This window comes from Arachis hypogaea, chromosome 12 (genome assembly GCF_003086295.3).
Source record: "Arachis hypogaea cultivar Tifrunner chromosome 12, arahy.Tifrunner.gnm2.J5K5, whole genome shotgun sequence".
Lineage (NCBI taxonomy): Eukaryota > Viridiplantae > Streptophyta > Magnoliopsida > Fabales > Fabaceae > Arachis > Arachis hypogaea.
The window spans coordinates 28972760-28991322 of record NC_092047.1 but is presented as its reverse complement, the minus strand read 5'-3'; the positions used below and the strand labels follow the sequence as shown (position 1 = coordinate 28991322).

Below are 18563 nucleotides of genomic sequence, written 5' to 3'. Positions count from 1 at the left end.
TTTGAATCCTGCCTTGACCATCTGGCCCTAGTTCTGAAGAGATGCCTAGAGACAAACCTAGTTTTGAACTGGAAAAAATGCCACTTCATGGTGACTGAAAGCATTGTTCTTGGGCATCGGATTTCAAACAAGGGGATAGAAGTGAATTAAGCTAAGGTGGAGGTGATTGAACGATTACTACCACCTACTAATACCAAGGCAATCTGAAGTTTCCTAGGACATGCAGGATTTTACAGGAGGTTCATAAAAGATTTTTTAAAAATTGCAAAGCCCCTGTGTAACCTCTTGGCCACTGACGTTCCATTTGTCTTTGACCAAGAATGCCTGCATGCCTTTGAGACCCTGAAAGCCAAGATTGTCACTGCACCTGTCATTTCTGTAACCAATTGGGACTTACCATTCGAACTGATATGTGATGCTAGTGACCATGCCATTGGCGCAGTTCTGGGGCAGAGACATTAGAAGCTTCTGCACGTCATTTATTATGCCAGTCGGGTTCTGAATGATGCACAGAAGAACTATACTACCACAGAAAAGGAATTACTTGCTGTGGTTTATGTCATTGACAAGTTTAGATCATATTTAGTAGGATCTAAGGTCATTATCTACACTAACCATGCTGCTCTGAGGTATCTACTCACTAAGCAGGATTATAAACCCAGGCTCATAAGATGGGTATTACTCTTGCAAGAGTTTGATATAGAAATTAGAGACAGAAAGGGTACAGAAAATCAAGTGACTGACCAATCAAGCTCAGCCCAAACAATCACCAAGTGGGCTCCAGAAGTGGATTTTCGCACTAAAAGACAGTTTTACCCTTCTTATGTAATCCTAAGTCATTAGTTTAGTATTTATTTGAGAAATTTTACAATCTTAGAACCTTTCTTGACACTTTACACGTTTTATCATTGTATTTTCTATCAGTATGAGTTTATAAACTTCCTAGGTTGAGGAGAGGAGCTCTGCTGAGTTTTATGGATTAATAAAGTACTACTGTTCTATCTCAATATATGTTTGATTTTCTATTCTAAGATGTATATTCATTCTTCATCATTATGAATGCATTGAACCGGCACAAGGTTATCTCATTCTACATGGGTTCAGAGTGAGTCTTTCATCGGACAATGATGAACCACTAGCTTGATTATACATCTCTTAGACGGCTAATCCATGACTTCGTTGGGGACTTCTCGAGACACCAGTTCAGCCGAGGTACTGGGAGATTAGAGTCTTTGTGGTAGAGGCTAGAACCAAAGGCGCAGCATTCTCTGATCTGGAATATTCGACCTTATCTGTAATATTTTGAGTAGGATCACTAAGGAGAATGAATTGCAGGAGCTTCACCCTCAATCAGACTGGATCAGCACTAACCCTGGGGTTTAGATCTGGAGGAGCATTGGCGATACCTTAAGAAAGGCGTTGATCACATATAGCCTGCCATAGAAGAAATCATTCACAGTTAGAATAGACAGCAAAACCGAATTGATCCAGAAGAATAAACCATCTCCGAAGCCTTAACCATCTTCTTATCATTGCATTCACCATCAACTGAGTAACGTTATCTTTATTTTACTTTTATGCATTCTAAACCTCCAACCAACTTTTCTATCCGCCTGACTATGATCTACAAGATAACCATAGCTTGCTTCAAATCACAATCCTCGTGGGATCGACCCCGACTCACTCAGGTATTACTTTGATGACCCAGTGCACTTACTGGTTCAGTTGTGTGAAGTGTAATTCCACGCTACCACCATGATTTTAAAGCGTGGCAAAAAACTGAAAAAAGCGTCGCGATAGTTTTTTGCCACGCTTTTGAAAGGGTCACATCTGCAAGCGTGGTGGTTGCTCTATCACCACGCTTTTGGTTTCCTATCACCACATTTTTTTGCCACGCTTTTTACAGATTGCCACACTTAAGAGCGTGGCCGTATGTGGGAGATATGGCCATGCTTTTGAAGCGTGTCAATAGAGAGAGATATCGCCACGCTTTCAGAGCATGGCAATAGAGAGAGATATGGCCACACTTTTAAAGTGTAGCGATAGCAAGATACGGCCACGCTTTTAAAGCGTGGTAATAACGAGAGATACGGCCACGCTTTAAAAGCGTGGCAATAACCTTATCAAATTAAATAAAAATCCTTTTTATGACAACACAATATAAAATTTTGAGTAAAGGACATTTTCGTCCCTGACCTTTTTTTCGGGGACATTTTCGTCCTCAAAGAATGGGAAATACATTCAAGCCCCTGACCCCTGAAAAATGTGGACATTTATGTCCTTCCTTTGAATTCAGCCGTTTGCACTGAACGGAAAAGGATGAGCTGGCAGAGGTGGCGCTGAGGTGGCCGTAACGGAGGCCATGTGGCATCGAGCATTTCGTAACAGGACATATAAGTCCTGGAGACAAAAACGACGCTGTTTTTGTAACCTCCCCCAATTCTGTTTTGAATTTTTCTGCCTTTTCTTCTTCCTTCGTCCTTTTTTCCCTTCCATTCTTCTTCCTTGGCCCCTGCCTCGATCACCGCCGCACAGCGGTGCCTCCGTCAGCCACCATCAATGCCGGCGACCTCCTCCTTCCTCTCTTTTCGCGTCTTCTTCCCTTTCTCACTCCCTTACTCCCATTATTCTCTCTCTCTTCTCACCCTCCTTCCAAGGTGAGATATACGAGGGCGAAAAAATAGAATCTGGAGAGATATACGAGGGTGAAGATGATGATATAGATGATGAGGATGGAGATGAAGTTTTTGTTGAATGAATACACAACATGGAATCGGAATAAACCCTTGGGAGGGATGACTTAGGGGCTGTGACAATCTCCTTCATATGAGAAGAGGAAACTTTACGCCTTAAGGCACTCCAACTACTCTCTCTTGCAGGAAGATGGGTTTCATGTTCATCCTCTGATGATGGAAATGGTGGCACAAAACCTCCAACAATAGCTTTTTGGAAAACTTCATAATCAACATCATAGCAGCCCACTTTCCTCTAATCACCAAACAAATATTGTAGTAGGAATATGTACAAAAAAAGCTCCCCTGGAGTCCAATGTGGGAGGCGAAGGATCCGTTAACATTTTGGGGACGAGATGCAAAGGATCATAAGGCGAGTGTGGAGCCATCCTATACATCCTAAGCAAAGAGGTAGGACTAAGAGGAACTGCATGCACCCTCTTCTGGCACTGCAACAACTAGCAAGCAAACCCCATATTCGGATCGGCAATACCCCTTGCAGCCTTCACCAACTGAAAAGCATCATCAAAGCTCTGTCCTTCCCTCCACATGAGGTATGCAATCACCAACGAAGTAGACCTAGACACACCTTGACAACAGTGCACAAACACCCTACCACCTTGTTCCCTAACATCCTCAAAGTAATCAAACACATCATACAAGATACTACTAATATCCTCTGAAGGACTATCCTGAAGCCACAATGTTCTATACACAAAATCAGCCTTAAAATACTCGGGGCACACAAAACCAACACAGTTCAAGATATGAGTGATCCCATTCTGTTTCAATATATCCCTATTCTTAGCACTAGCATCACCACCAAGGTAAATATGTTCAGCAACCTTTGAACACTCCTTATCAAAAAATGCAATTCTATCCCTCTTCATGAGTCCACTAACACCATTATTGTTACAACTATTATTATTACCACTAATATTACTGCCATTATTGCAATTCCTATCATTGTTCATCTGAATTGAGCAGAGATCAAGTTTCAACCTTTCACCAGGGTTACCTCTCATGCCGCCACCGAGGGTCAATGGCAGCTGTGGGGGCAACCACTGCCCAATGTCATCTGAGCTCGCCTGCGGCCACTCATCGAGGCTCCGCCGGGCTATCAAAAGTGGCTGGAGGGGCGGCAGGCTCGACCGGGACTTGGAACTCTGCTGCGATCGCAGCGTAAGTGGCGGCGGACAGAACTTGTGATTAATAGTAGCAAAATAAAATAAAATACAAATAAATAAATTCCAATTAATAACTTTAGCACTTTATTGCAACTCCCCGGCAACGGCGCCAAAAATTGATGCGTGCAGAAATTGGCGAGTTAAGAATGATTATAAAATATGCGTTGCAAGTATAGTTCTCAACCAACTAGAAATCCGCTTTATCAATTTAAAACGGGTGTCACAGAAATTAAAATCAAAATACTGGGAGTATGAGTCCCAGGTCGTCACCCAACGAGTTGCAGAAAAGTGTGCTATTTTATTAATCAGATGTTTTCAAAAAGGTTTGAGTTGAATGGTAGAAAATTAAATTAGAGAATTTATATAAATTTAAATAAAAGCCTTGACTGGGAGTTGATTAGTTGGAAGCCCTATTCTTATTGCAGTACTCTCAAGATTGATTGATAATTGGGGATTATTCTATTTAGTTGTCCCTCACTAAGTAAGGGAAAGTTAAACAAGTTGGAATGCTATTTCTATCCACAAGTTCCAATCCGCTCTTGGAAGGATTGGTGTTAGTGACTAGAGAGCAATCCAACAATAAACCCAACTACAATCTTTCTCTTGAGCATCCCAACTTCAAGGGTTTCTTTCAATCAACTCCCCATCAAGTTAGGGAACTACTCGCTCATTGTAAATGTAAAATTCATAACATAAGAAAGGGAATTAAAGAAAGACATAATAAATAATGATCAAAAGATTAATTAAAAATAAAAGTAATTCTTGTATTAATAAATGCTAAAATAATCCAATGGTAAAATTAAGTAAATTAAGGAACATGGAAGAGTAAGAGACAAGTAAAGAGAACGAACTAGAATGTCGAAGTCTTGATGAGGCAATAACTCTTCTCAATATCCCAATGCAAAACAATGAACATAACAAATCCTAAAAACTATGAATTTGTAGAGAGAAAACCTAGAGGAGAGGAAAACTAGATCTAAAAACTAAAACTATGCGGAATGAATGTTGTTGTTGGTTTCTGCATGTTCTCTGGCTCTAGTCTGCTTTTCTGGGCCGAAAACTGGGTCAAAATAGGGCCCAAAATCGCCCCCAGCGATTCTGCAGATTATGCAGATCGCGCATGTCACGCGGTCGCGTCATCCATGCGGCCGCATCATTCGGCTTTCTGCTTTGCCACGCGGTCGCGTCATCCATGCGGCCGCGTCACTCGTGCTATTCCATGCCACGCGGTCACGTCATCCATGCGGCCACGTCACTGTGATTTCCTTTCTTTCGCGCGGTCGCATGATTCATGCGGCCGCATCGCTTCTCGCTGGTCATCTCCTCAATTTCTTGTGTTCCTTCCATTTTAGCAAGCTTCCTTTCCAATCTCCAACTCATTCATGCCCTATAAAGCCTGAAACACTTAACACACAGATCACGACATCGAATGGAGTAAAGGAGAAATAAAATATATAATTAAAAGTCTCTAGGAAGCAAGTTTTCAATCATGCAATAACTTTAGGAAGGAATTATAAATGCATGCTTATTTAACGAATAAGTGGGTAAAGATCATGATAAAACTACACAATTAAACACAATATAAACCATAATATAGTGGTTTATCAACCTCCCCGCACTTAAACATTAGCATGTCCTCATGCTTAGTTGAAGGAGATAAAATGAATGAGTAAGAACATGTAAAACCTATGAAATGCAATGCAACCTATATATATGAATGCAACTATATGATTTTTGTCCACTTGATCAAAAGTAAGTAAGCTCTTCAAAACAATTACAAATCAAATTCTACTAACTCAATTTTTATACAGTAAGAACAGATAAACATGCAAGAAGATAGCTCATGAAAGTAGGGAGCATAGAAATTCAAGCATGGAACCTTCACTGATGATGTATGTACACTCTAGTCTCTCTAGTGTATAGGTTCATCACTCTATCCTTCTCTAATCATGCTCTCTAATGTTTGTTCTTCTCCTAACCAATTAACAACATTTAATATACCAATGCAAACATCATGAGGTCTTTTCAAGGTTGTAATGGGGCCAAGGTAAGGGCAAGGATACATATATGGCTAAGTAAGCTTATAAATTGAATCTTTAATTAACCCAAGCTTTAACATAACATATATATATATTCTATATAACTTTTAAAATTCATACCTAGCTACCCAGAGATCTCTTTCACATCCATACTCATGTATCAACCTTTTATTTTGATTTTATCATACATGCATTGATCTTTGAATGCTTGACTTAGCATTGGGGTGATTTTGTCCCCTTATTTATTTATTGAGTATTTTTGGATTTTTTTTAAACATAGAAACATAAAAATAACATAGCTTATCAATGCACATAGAGTTTTAATTCTTATAGTTTCACATGAGTATGTATCCAAATTCCCATAATATTATCACGACTCATTCTCTTTTTATCCTTTGTTCCCACAATTTCCCATACTTGATTGACTCACACAATTCTATCTTAAGCTAACCAAAGATTCAATTTGGGATATATAATTATTTTTCCGCTTAAGGCTAGTAATGTGGTAAAATATAGAAAAAATGGGATTTAAAGACTCAAAGTGGCTAACAAAGGTAATTGGAAGGGTAGGCTTAATTTGGATTAGTGAGCTAAACAAATAATGGCCTCAATCATATGCAAACATATAAATATAATAAACATTGGACATATAGGATGAAACAAAATATAGATTACAATCATAGAGAAGTAAACACACAAGAATAAAATAATTATGGTTAAATAATATAACCATTCATAAAGGCTCAAATCTCGCAGGTTGTGTGTTCTTTAGCTCAAAAATCATGTTCCAAATACAACTTCAAGCAATTTTAACATAAAATAATTAATTAAAATTAGTGAAAATTTTTTGTTCCAAAGATAAGGTCTTAGAAGAAACTTATTGTCTTTTCAATCAAGCAGAACATGCATGCAACTAATCTATTACTATGCAGTTTATCCTATTCTATAAAAGAAAAATCTAACTAAATATCCTAATTTATTGGTGCTAGGGAAGAGAAATTACCTCCAGAAGTCAGGTACTGACCGACCTACCCACACTTAAGGCTTTGCACCGTCCCCGGTACCATCTGTCAAGAACAAAGGTGGGCGGGTAGCAGTATCTCCACAGTCGGGATCATCATGGCTCCCTGTGCTGGTAAAAGAAGTGGAGTCCGGGGTATCTGAGTCCTTGAATTTTCCCATGATCAGCTCCTTGAGGTATGTGAATCGGCACTTGTTACGGCGCTCTCTCAGCTTAGCTTTCTGTTCTTGTCGATCCAACTTTTCAAGTATCTGCTGGAGCAGTTGGGCTGTTGTAGGTGCTTGTGGTGTTGAAGAAGGAATATCTGCAACTGGTTCAGTGGGCTGGCTGGTAGTGGCTGCTGGAAGTCTAAGGTACTTCCCGTTGAGGACATACTGATCATCCCGTGGAAGCATGGCTTTGGTGTCCCCAGCTCTGTAGGAGACTCCAGCTGCTGAGACAAGATCTGAGACCAGGGCGGGAAAAGGTAAGTTGCCCGTGATTTGTACGTGTCCCATGGCATTCCGGATATGTCTCGGTAGATTCAGAGGTTGGTCTGTAAGGATACACCAAAGTAGAACGGCCATGTCCGTAGTGAAGGAGGACTCGTGAGTGCTTGGAAAGACGTAATGGGACATAATCTGTGCCCATACGCGAGCCTCCAAGGTAAGTGCTGAAGCCGAAATTCCCTTAGGGCGGGTACGATGGTATCCGTAGATCCATCTGCTGCCAGGTAGTGCGATAACTCTGAGAACGGCGTCCCAGTCAAATTGGTACAGCTGGCGCTTGACTGCGGCTTCTTGAAAGGCATCTAATCCTTCTGGAATAGGGGGAAGACTTAGAACTTTTTGAATGACCTCTTCTGTAATGGGGACTTGCTTCTGATGGACGTAGACAGACTGTAGGGTCGGTAGGTGGTAGTTGGAGTAGAACTCGACTACCCAAGTAAGATTGACCTGCCTTGGCTGTCTTTGTAGGAAACCCCATTGTGTTCAGGCAATCTGCGGCTCAACAAATGCAGCAATGTGGTTTGGGAGGAGAAGAAGGTATTCATTGTTGTAACTCCTTTCAACCAGGATGGGGAACATCTGCTCACAGTAGCGATTGGAAAACCGCGCAGTGTCCTTTGCTGGGAAGGCTCTTTCTTTATCATCAACCTTTATAATCCTCTTAATTTTCTTTGTTGAGGGCTTTACCGCAGTTGAAGAGGGTTCTACCACTAATGCTCTCTTTGTACCTCTTCTTGCTGGTTGTTTGGGAGTAGCTTTCTCTTTTCCTTTCTTGGTCGCCATCCTGAAAAAGGGAAGAGAAAGTAAATTAAAGTTAAAGAGATAGAGCAAGGAAGATAACGGAAAGGATGGTTATAAATGCACATAAAAAGGTAAATGATATTAACACACGCTCATGAGTACATGTGAAAACTCATTAATGGAAAATAACTAGTGCATATGATGACAAGTGAATGCAAGGTGTTTATTGGCATGCCGGCAAAGGGCATGAGTAGCATAGATCAAGCATCACTCGTAACAAACCATCACATTTGCATTGACAATTAATTTCAATGAATAAAATAGTAAAGGAAATTTGTGAAAAGCAAGCATTGAATATTAGAGTAGAAAAATGTAGAGAAGTTCATAATGCCATATGGGCTTTTTCACAAACACATAGCATGCATGTAGAAGAAGCTTTTGAAAATAAGAATTTGAACATGCAAGTAATCCCTTAAAAAGCAATATATAATTGTCAAACAAATTTACAACACTCCACAAGCATATAATAATAAATAATGACTCACATAAATTGATAACACCAAGTAAAAAGGGAAAAGAAAGAAAAAGAAAATATGAACAATGAAGGTAAAAAGAAAAGAAAAAAAAAAGATGACATATAAAAATAAGAAGAATAATAGAAAAGTAAGGAGGGAAGGAGAAAGAAAAAACTTGTTAATGGGGGTGAGAGAGAGTAAAAGGTGAGAAAGAAGGAAGAAGGGAGGAAGGGAGGGAGAAGAAATAAGGAGGGAAAAGAGAAAAATAGGATTTAGGGGGAAAAAGATATGATAATTGGCAAAATTAGGGAGGCTGTGCGGCGCAAGGGATGCGGTCGCGTGGGGCACGCAGTCGTGTGACCCATTTTAGGCTAATGGCGCGAGGGTAGCCTCGCACTCGCACAACTCTCTGTTCAAAATCATATTAGTGCCAAATTATGGGTGACGCGATCGCATGGGGCATGCGATCGCGTGAGTGGGCAATTATTGGGAAACGACGCGGTTGCGTGGGGCACGCGATCGCGTGAGAGGGACTGCGCGTCCAGCGCCAGTCCAGCACCACTCTAGCACAACTTTCGGCTGTGCACCCTTGTTACGTCGAAATCCAGGTCACGCAGCCGCGTGGGGCACGCGGTCGCGTGGGAGGCCATTATTCCCATATGACGCGGTCGCGTGGGACGAATTGTGCCATTGGCACGCCTCCAGCCCTACTCCTGCGTAACTCTCTATTCATATTAATATTGTCTCCCAGCTCCCTGCGATGCGGACGCGTCAATGAGGCGGTCGCGTCGCGTGATTTTTTTTTTAATTAAAAATATGTGAATGCAGATGCACGAAATGTACTAATGAAGAGAAGAGTTATTGAATAAGAAGACTAAAAATAAAGAAAAGAACGATCATTCCATGGTGGGTTGTCTCCCACCTAGCACTTTGCTTTAACGTCCGTAAGTTGGACGCTCCACTAGCTCAGTCTTCGGCTATGTGGGGATCTTCCAAGAGGAAGATCTCGAGCTCCTTGTTCTTCTTCAGCTTCTCGCCATGGTACAGCTTTAAACGATGTCCATTGACTTTGATAGGTTCAGAGCTTGAAGGATGACTTAGGTGATAGACTCCGTATGGTTCGGCCTTCTCTACTCTGTATGGACCTTCCCATCTTGATCTCAACTTGCCTGGCATGAGCCTTAGTCGAGATTTATAGAGGAGGATTAAATCCCCAGGTTGGAACTCTTTCCTCTTGATGTGCTGATCATGTACAGCCTTCTTCTTCTCCTTGTATAGTGTTGAATTCTCATAAGCTTCTAGGCGAAGGCTTTCCAGTTCCTGCAGTTGCAACTTCCTTTCAGCTCCGGCTCTCTCAATTCCCATGTTGCATTCCTTTACTGCCCAAAAGGCTTTATGCTCTATTTCAACAGGGAGATGACAAGCTTTTCCATAAACTAAGCGGAAAGGACTCATCCCAATGGGTGTTTTGTATGTTGTTCTGTATGCCCAGAGTGCATCTTGTAGCCTGGTGCTCCAGTCTCTTCTATGAGGTTTGACTATCTTCTGCAAGATACGCTTTATCTCTCTATTTGACACCTCGGCTTGCCCATTAGTCTGAGGATGGTAGGCTGTTACAACTTTATGAATTATCCCATGCTTCTTCATTAGTCCTGTTAGTCTCCTGTTACAAAAATGGGTGCCTTGATCGCTCACGATTGCTCGTGGTGATCCAAAGCGACAAATAATATGGTTTCTCACAAAGGAAACAACAATGTTAGCATCATCATCATTGCGGGTAGGAATTGCTTCTACCCATTTGGAAACATAATCCATAGCTAACAATATATAGAAATAACCATTAGAATTTGGAAATGGACCCATGAAGTCAATGCCCCAAACATAAAAAATTTCACAGAAAAGCATAATCTGTTGAGGCATCTCATCCTTCCTGGATATATTACCAAATTTCTGGCATGGAAAACAAGATCTACAAAATTCAGCAGCGTCCCTAAAAAGAGTAAGCCACCAGAATCCACAGTCTAAGATTTTTCTAGCAGTTCTTTGAGGGCCAAAATGTCCTCCACTCTCAGATGAGTGACAGGCCTCTAAGATGGACTGGAATTCTGATTGAGGCACACACCGTCTAATTACCTGGTCAGCGCCACATCTCCATAAATATGGGTCATCACATATATAATATTTAGACTCACTTTTCTGCTTGTCTCTTTTATGCTTAGAAAAGTTCAGAGGAAAAGTGCGGCTAACTAGATAATTAGCTACAGGTGCATACCGAGGGACTATCTCAGATACTGCTTGTAGGTTATCAAATGGGAAATTATCAGATATAGGAGTGGAATCATCTGTAATATGTTCAAGGCGACTCAAGTGGTCTGCCACTAAATTCTGGTTACCACTCCTATCCTTAATTTCTAAATCAAATTCTTGTAATAGCAGTATCCAACGTATAAGCCTTGGTTTGGACTCCTTTTTAGATAATAAATACTTTAGAGCTGTGTGGTCTGAATACACTACTACTTTAGTACCAAGTAAATAGGCTCGGAATTTATCCAGAGCAAAAACAATAGCAAGAAGCTCTTTCTCAGTAGTAGTGTAATTCGACTGAGCGGCATCTAAAGTTTTAGACACATAAGCAATAACAAAAGGATCCTTACCTTAACGCTGAGCTAGTGTTGCTCCTACTGCATGGTTGGAAGCATCACACATTATTTCAAATGGTTGGCTCCAGTCTGGTCCTCTTACAATTGGAGCTTGAGTCAGTGCAGTCTTCAGCTTATCAAACGCTTGTTTGCAATTTTCACTGAACTCGAACTCAATATCTTTCTGCAGTAGTCTGGATAAGGGAAGTGCTACCTTACTGAAGTCCTTAATGAACCTCCTGTAAAAACATGCATGGCCAAGGAAAGAACGGACCTCCCTCACAGAAGAAGGGTAAGGTAAACTAGAAATAACATCCACCTTTGCTGGATCTACAGAAATGCTAGTATTAGATACAACATGTCCTAGTACAATCCCTTGTTTAACCATAAAGTGGCATTTTTCAAAATTTAATACCAGGTTTGTACTGACACATCTATCTAATACTCTAGATAATCCATCTAAGCAAAGGCTAAAAGAATCACCATAAACACTAAAATCATCCATAAAAACTTCCATGCAGTCCTCAATAAGATCAGAGAAAAGACTCATCATGCACCTCTGGAAAGTAGCTGGTGCATTGCACAAGCCAAAGGGCATTCTCTTGTAAGCATAAGTCCTAAAAGGACATGTAAAAGTGGTCTTTTCCTAATCCTCAGGAGCTATATGAATCTGGAAATAACCTGTGTAACCATCTAGAAAATAATAATGCGATTTACCTGACAGGCGATCCAGCATTTGATCAATGAATGGAAGAGGATAGTGATCCTTACGGGTTGCTTGGTTGAGGCGTCTGTAGTCAATGCAGACCCTCCAGGCGTTCTGAACTCTAGTTGCTATGAGCTCTCCATGCTCATTCTTCACTGTAGTGACTACAGACTTCTTTGGCACCACTTGTACTGGGCTCACCCATTCACTGTCTGAGATAGGATAGATGATATCTGCCTCTAGTAGTCTGGTCACTTCCTTTTTGACAACCTCTAGGATAGTGGGGTTCAGTCTTCTCTGGGGTTGACGGACAGGTCTTGCTCCCTCTTCTAAAAATATTCTATGCTCACAGACTTGAGGGTTTATGCCTACTATATCTGCCAAACTCCAACCAATTGCCTTCTTGTGCCTCCTCAGCACACCAAGTAGCTGTTCTTCCTGTTGAGAAGTGAGTTCCCTTGCAATGATAACCGGAAACTTCTGCCCGTCTTCAAGGTAATCATATTTGAGGTGTGGAGGGAGGGGTTTCAATTCTAACTTCTGATCATGTTCAGGCTCTGGGTTGTCTGGAGCTGGTAACAGTGGTAAGGCACTGTCTTTGTCCTCTGAGAATGTCCCCACACTTGGACTTTATCCTGTGTGCTTCTCTTCAAATTCCTCCTGGTGAACTTCAGCCACGGTTTCATCTATAATGTCACACTTGAGGATAGAGTGATCCTCCGGAGGATGCTTCATAACTCCATTCAGATTGAAGATTACTACTCTGCCATCTATTTCAAAAGAGTATGTTCCTGAAAAAGCATCTAATTTAAACTTTGAGGTCTTCAAGAATGGCCTTCCGAGTAGGATTGATGATGGCTTGTCTGAGTCATTTTGGGGCATTTCCAGGATATAAAAATCAGTGGGGAACGTGAGTCCCTTATTGCCTACTAGTACATCTTCAGCAACTCCAACCACTGTAATAATGCTTTTATCTGCTAACACAAAATGAGCTGCCGACCTTTTTAAGGGAGGGAGCCTCAAAACATCATATATAGACAAAGGCATTATACTCACACATGCTCCTCAAAATATCACACCACCAATAGTACAATTAACTATACAAGGACCTGGGTCACTACACTTTTCAGGTAAACCTCCCATTAAAGCAGATATGGAACTTCCTAAAGGAATAGTTTCTAATTCATTAATTTTGTCTTTATGTATACATAAATCTTTTAGAAACTTTGCATATTTAGGTACCTGTTGAATAACATCAAAAGGGGAACAGTTACCTCAACCTTTTTGAATATCTCTACCATTTTGGGATCAGGTTTCAGCTGCTTCCTGGGCTTCCTTGCAAGTTGTGGAAATGGAATAGGAGTGGTGTCTTCTGCAGTGTCTGTGCCTTTTAATGCTTCCTCATATGGTTGCACTTCTTCTTCTTCAGCTATGTCCTGTATGTCCTCTTCCTCTTCAACATCTTCTATTTCCACTACCTCTTCAGCTGAGGCGTGTTCTAGTGGGTTTGGCTCCTCCTGGTTCCTCTCCTGTAGTGTGGTTCCAGACCTTAGGGTGATGGCATTAATACCACCCTTGGGATTGGATAATGGTTGAGAGGGAATACCATTGGAGCTCAAAGGTTGATTATTGGAGTTATTCATTGAACCAATCTGTGAGACAATAGCTTGCAAAGTAGCGTTCAGACCATTTAGAGTGGCATCAATGTTATTTTCCATGGTCTGCTGTCTCTAATCCATAGATTGTAGTAAGTCATCATTAGCAGATGAAGAAGGATAGGTAAATTGAGAGGTCTGCTATAGGGTATTCTGTGGTCCTTGGGATTGCCTTAGGTGAGGTGCTCTGCAAGGCTGATTCTGATTATGCTGCCTGTTGTTGTTGTTATTCCACCTCTGATATCCCTGATTATCTCTGCCTCCTCTGTTGTTGTTGTTGTTGTCCCTCTAATTCTGGTTAGAATTGTCTTGCCATCCGTGGTTGTAATTGCCACCTTGATTGTACCCTTGGTTGGGGCGGTCATAGAAGTTATGAGTGGCTGCCACAATGTTCTCTTCCTGCTGGAGCTGCGGACATTCATCAGTATAGTGGCTATAATCAGCGCAGATTTCGCAAACTCTCTGTGGGACTAACTGTTGGATTTGCTGTGCTAGAGAAGGTTGAGCTTACTGAACTTGTTGTTGATTCAATTGCATTTGCTTCAGCAAGTTGGTCATTTCACAGATACTCTGAGTTAAAGTAGCAGTCTCTCTGCTAGAGGATACTTTTGCCACGGCTTTTGCACGGCCTTGTTTCTACCTGTGATTCCTAGTAGATTCAGCTAAGTCGCTGACCAATTGCCATGCCTCATCAGTGGTCTTGTACTTTTTCATAGACCCATTGCTAGCACTTTCTAATGTGGTCTTATCTTGGGACCTCATTCCTTGTGTGACATAACCGAGTAACACTATCTTGTCAATCATATGGTAGGGGCAAGCTTCCAGAAGATTATTGAAGCGCTCCCAATATTCATAAAGCGTCTCGGATTCATCCTGAACAATCATAGAAATATCTTTCCTCAGTTTATCAGTAACTTCAGCTGGAAAGAACTTTTCCAAGAATTCTCTTCTCAGTGTATCCCAGTTGGATACAATTGCTGCTGGTTGAGTGTAGTACCACTCTCTTGCCTTTTCCTCAAGAGAAAATGGGAAAGCTTTTAGCAAAATTGAAGTTTCATCTGCACCATCACGCTTGACAGTAGAACAGGCTGCCTGAAAATCTCTCAGGTGCTTGATAGGCTCTTGAGCAGGTAAGCCATGAAACTTGGGCATCAAATTGAGCAATGCGGTCTTTATCTCAAAATCTGTAGCTACCGCTGGGTGATGCGCTTGAAATGGTTGCATTGTAAAATCAGGGGCTCCAGCCTCCTGGATAGTAACTCTCCTGGCTGCTGCCATGTTATCTGTACGTAAAACAACCAAATCAGTAGAATGGGGGCTAGTTTCTTTCTCAGATGACGTTTCAGATCCGCCCTTAGAGAGGACTAACCGACGCCGAGCTTGCCTTATTCGTGAAATAGTTCTTTCAATCTCAGGATCGAATACTAGCAAGCTTGGATCAGGAAGCGAACGTGTCATCTAACGAAAGAAACAAGCAGCTCATAGTAGCAAAATAAAATAAAATGCAAATAAATAAATTCCAATTAATAACTTTAGCACTCTATTGCAACTTCCTGGCAACGGCGCCAAAAATTGATGCGTGCGGAAATTGGCGAGTTAAGAATGATTATAAAATATGCGTCGCGTGATCCATGCGGCCGCGTCGCTTCTCACTGGTCATCTCCTCAATTTCTTGTGTTCCTTCCATTTTAGCAAGCTTCCTTTCCAATCTCCAACTCATTCATGCCCTATAAAGCCTGAAACACTTAACACACAGATCACGGCATCGAATGGAGTAAAGGAGAAATAAAATATATAATTAAAAGTCTCTAGGAAGCAAGTTTTCAATCATGCAATAACTTTAGGAAGGAATTATAAATGCATGCTTATTTAACGAATAAGTGGGTAAAGATCATGATAAAACCACACAATTAAACACAATATAAACCATAAAATAGTGGTTTATCAACGTCGTTTGGGTTGGGAGGACTAATATGTCCTGTTTTGAAAAGCTACACATTTTGGTGTGAGAGGACTAATATGTCCTGTTTTGAAAAGCTACATGCCACGTGTGCTCCCGTAACGGCCAGGTCAGTGCCACGGGAGCCACGTCAGCATTTTCCGTTGAGTGTAACAGAGTCATTTTAATGGAGGGGTCAATTTGTCCGCGTTTTGGAAGAGTCAGGGACATGAATGTATTTTCCAATCCTTGAGGACGAAAATGTCCGCGAAAAAAAAGTTCAGGGACCTATTTGTCCTTTACTCTAAATTTTTAGTCCTTTTTACTACTGGTGCACGAATCCTCACGCTTCGTATAACTGAACCAGCAAGTGCACTGGGTCGTTCAAGTAATACCTGAGCGAGTCAGGGTCGATCCCACGAGGATTGTGGTTTGAAGCAAGCTATAGTTATTTTGCAGATCTTAGTCAGGCGGATAGAAGAGTTATTGGTTTGAATTTGGTTAAAATTATAAAAGGAATGAAAAAAGGGTAATCAAAACTCAGAAGTTGTGTAAACTATGATAAGAAGGTGGTTAAGGCTTGGAGATGTTTGTTCTTCTGGATTAAATCTGGCATTACTGTCTTCTTCAATTGTGAATGATTTCTTCTATCGCAGGCTGTATGTGATCAACGGCGTACGACCGCGGTCATTAATCTCCTCTACTTCAGATCAAATGCCGGGTCAGCGGTCATTCAATCCGAACGGAGGTGAAGCTCTAGCAGTCTGTTCCCTTTGTGATCCTACTCAAAACACCACAGACAAGGTCAAATCTCGCGGATCAGAGAATGCTGTGCCTTTGGGTTCTAGCCTCTACCACAGACACCCTAATCTCCCCATACATCGGCTGAATTGGTGTCTCAAGAAGTCCCTAACGAAGTCGTAGATTAGCCGTCTAAGAGATGTATAATCAAGCTGGCGGTTCGAAGCTTTCCAGTTACATATTCACACGAACCCAAGAAGAACACGGGTGGTTTTCAAGCACGCGGTCTTAGTATGAAGAACGGAGACGATTGTCACAGGTCATTCCATTCATCAAGTTGAAGAACGAAGATACATCTTAAAATTGAATCAAACACGGATTGAAGAGAAATAGTAGTACTTTTATTAATCCATAAAACTCAGCAGGGCTCCTCCCTTCAACATAGGAGGTTTAGAAACTCATACTGCTAGGTGATGATTGGATTTTTGATGGTTTAGAATTTCACAAATGAATTCTCGTTGCAAGTATAGTTCCTAAACCAAACAATAATCCTTTCATACAAAAAATTGTTTGTCACAAGTAACAAACCCCTAAAATTAATAACCGAAGTATTCAAACCTCGAGTCGTTCTCCCTAGGAATTACAATAAAGTGTCTTGTTATTGGTTATGAGTTATTTTGGGGTTTTGGATAAGAAGCATGAAAAGTAAATGGCAATGAGAATAAACTAACAACTATAAAAGGCTCTTGGCAAGGTATGAAAATTAGAAGTCCTATCCTAGTTATCCTTCTCAATTGTGATGAGAATTGTTTATTGCTACCACTTAGTTAACCCTTACTAATTAAAGGAAACTCAAGTGGATGAATTGACTTGAGCCACAAGTCCTAGCCAACTCCCAAGGAAAGACTAGCTTTAGTGCACTCCAAACCAATTAGCAATCTCTCCAATTATCAATCAACAAAGGAATTAGATAACTCAAGTGTCATTAATTACTCTACCTAGGCCAAGAGGAACAAAATCTACACTATATCTAGAAGAGGCATTTCAACAAACACATAGAGTGCAATAGAAGTAAACATTATTAATTGCAAGAATTAAAGGAATCTACAACTACAAAGGCAAGAGATCAACAATAGAAAAGCAAAGAAGAACAATTATTATGAATTACCTCTTATTGAATTGGAAGAATGTAGAAGGAACAATACTAGATCTACAACAAAATATAAGAACAACATAAAGGAAATTATAACAAAAGAATAGAAGAAGATGAATGTAGCAACAAAGAATTGAGAGATAGAAGTAGAAGAAAGTAAAGATTAAAATCTAGATCTAAGAACTAAACCTAATCCTAATCCTAATTCTAGAGAGAAGAGAGAGCTTCTCTCTCTAGAAACTAACTCTAAACTAATCCTAATGAGTGTGTATGATTGGAATCCCTATTGCTCTTCAATCCTTGGCTTTAAATAGCATCTTTGGCGCCAAAGTTGGTTGGGATTGGGGCCCACAACCCTTGAGAATTCGTTGGTCACGTTTTCATTAAAAAATCACAAACCAGCACCGATGCGTACGCGCACAGCACGCGTACGCATCCATGGGGTGATTCGCAGGTGCACGCAAGCGCCAGGTGCGCGCGCGCGTCCATGGGCGAGTTCAACTTCTTTGACTTTTCATGATTTCTCCACTTTGCATGCTTTCCTCTTCACTCCTTTGATCCATTCCTAGCCTTTTCAATCTGAAATCACTAACAAACATATCAAGGCATCTAATGGAATCAAGGAGAATTAGATTTAGCTATTTTAAGTCCTAAAAAGCATGTTTTCACTCTTAAGCACAATTAAAGGAGAAGTTATAAAACCATGCTATTTCAATGGATAAATGTGGGTAAAAGGGTATAAAATCCCCTAAATCAAGCACAAGATAAACCCTACAAATGGAGTTTATCAACCTCCCCACACTTAAACCAAGCATGTCCTCATGCTTAAACCAAGAATGAAGTAAGGGTATGGCATTTATTCAATGGAAACTAACTAAATGCAATCTACCTATATGCAACTATCTAAATGAATGCAAGTGCTTGGTCAAAATAAATCAATTCCCAAGAAACATATATGCACAAGGGCTAAGGACTAGCAAGTCTAATCCACAATTGAATTGAGTTAT

At 40.7% G+C, this 18563-nt stretch overlaps 1 pseudogene; it reads right to left on the bottom strand.

Annotated features, from left to right (window-relative positions):
- Window positions 1-2607: 2607 nt before the first annotated feature.
- LOC112729903 (protein-tyrosine-phosphatase MKP1-like) lies at window positions 2608-15845 on the bottom strand (annotated as a pseudogene).
- Between the last annotated feature and the right edge of the window lie 2718 nt (window positions 15846-18563).